This window comes from Pyxicephalus adspersus, chromosome 12 (genome assembly GCF_032062135.1).
Source record: "Pyxicephalus adspersus chromosome 12, UCB_Pads_2.0, whole genome shotgun sequence".
Classification (NCBI taxonomy): Eukaryota; Metazoa; Chordata; class Amphibia; order Anura; family Pyxicephalidae; genus Pyxicephalus; species Pyxicephalus adspersus.
Genome location: NC_092869.1, coordinates 48,436,116 through 48,438,171, shown reverse-complemented (window position 1 = coordinate 48,438,171; position 2,056 = coordinate 48,436,116).

Here is a 2,056-nt window from a genome sequence, read left to right as displayed (position 1 = left end):
ATAAGTATATAGATACTTCAAGAGTCTGCACAGACATCATTGCCATTGCATTATATTGGCTACCATGTGATCAAAATTCAGAGTAAAATTGTTTTCAGGTTTTGTCCTTTATCAGCTGCTTGAGTGTTACAAATAATTATTGTGAATTCTCAATGGACTCAATAGGAAAAACTTTGGTTTTATCTTTGCAATGTATGAGGTTTTGTAAAATCTCTTTAAATCTGCTGCAAGTACAGGAAAATAGGTGTTGATCTACCAGAAATCCAGTGAGAACCTAACTTCCCGTTTGAGCTGACAACACTGCGGCTGCTGCACTGATATCCCGAGCTGTGTTGTCACGCCATAAGGAAGTGATATGTAACGTTCTGTAGTCCAGCAGGAAAAAACTGAGCACGGCTGACAACACTTTTTGTGATTTCATGCAGCAGAGGCAGCGTTGTCACCTCAAACAGGAAATCAGCTGCTCACTGGCTTTTTGGCAGATTGATTTTTCTGTACTGAATACTCCATTTTGTTTTTATTTTACCCGGAGGTCTCCTTTTCATACTGGTTTTGTGTGCAGTTTACAGTATAAATTATATAAATATTGCTGAATATTATTGTCGGGATGAATCTAATCTGCTGTATATAAAATATTTTGTTTTGTGTAAATATTGTACATGAATTTGTGCTGTGAATGTTTCCTGTGAATGAGAATTAAAGTTATGATCGAAGAGAATCTCCAAATTGATTGGTTCTTGGTATATCCGAGTTCTGAGCTTCTGTTCTTCATTGAGCCAATGGGGGCCAAGCTGTGCAGGGCTGGCTGCTGTCATTTCCTATGGAGGAGGATACAGCGGGGTGACTCCTGCTCGTCCTCCCCTCTTCACAGAACTGAAGAGCATTGTGTGTTAAAGCCTGAACCCGGAGGAATGTAATGACATGGGGGAAGGGAATATAACCCGGTGTGCTGGGCAGGAGGACACGGAAGGGTAACAGTTCAGGAAAAAAGGGGGAAAGGGGGGCAGAATGGAGCAGAAGGGGCAGAAAGCGGAGGAGGGTAAATTAGGGAGAAAAGTCAAGTGGATCATTCCAACAGTGGGAGTGGGACAGCTTACTTCTCCCCTAGTGTTATGGGGCAGAGGGGGCAGTTGGGGTCCTTGGGGGTATTATGGTGGGAACTGTCGCAGTGAAAGGAAGACCTGCCTTAGGTGTAGCGCCTCTCTAGTGGTGGTAATAGGGCAGAGGATCTGGGGGATTGGTTGCCTTCCTGAGGCGGGGCACCTGGGAGCAGAAGGATCAGTCAAAAGGGGGCAGAGCCAAAGTGGGCGTGTTAGTCCACGCCCCCGAGGAACTGCAACCAGAAAAGGGGCTGCTGAGAGTTAAAAAGGAAAATTTCTGTTTCTGTGATGTTATGGAAATTATTATTGGAAATGTTTGAAAAGATAAAGAAATGTTGAGATTATTAAACAGCCAATGAGGCCAATTTCTTCAATTGGGGAAAGATAAAGGGGTGATGGAAGGGGGGGGGGTGAGATCAGCGCTGCCAGGTTAGGCCCTCATTCATATTTCGGAAATGATGACAAATAATTGTTTCCAGCAGAAGAATAAACAAAACTTTGCTTAAAGCAGAATTAAAGTCACCACTATAATAGAAGCCCCTAATAAATATCCAATGACAATGCCCCGGGGTTCCCCTTTATGCTTCTGGGTAGAACAAGGTCACCCCTTCATCATTCACATCCAAACATTTCACAGAATTATTCCCCCGTGATATCCAGCCGGGTCTGTGTGTATCTTGGCTCCGTGTCACATGGTATCAATCCTCACAAATTCACAGGACAATTATTTAACTTTGTAAACATTTATTTCAAATGAAATTTGTAAACAAACCGTACCAAAAAAAGTAAAAAATGCTTTATACAAATACTGCGACAATCACACCCGGGAGGGGGAGGGGTGGGGGGTAAAAGTGCTCTCAGTGAAACCAGTGAATTGCACATTTCAGTCTAGAAATTCTTTAACTCTCTAAATCCCGGCCGGAGGTTATGTGGAAGGAAATCCAATCCAAGGGGAA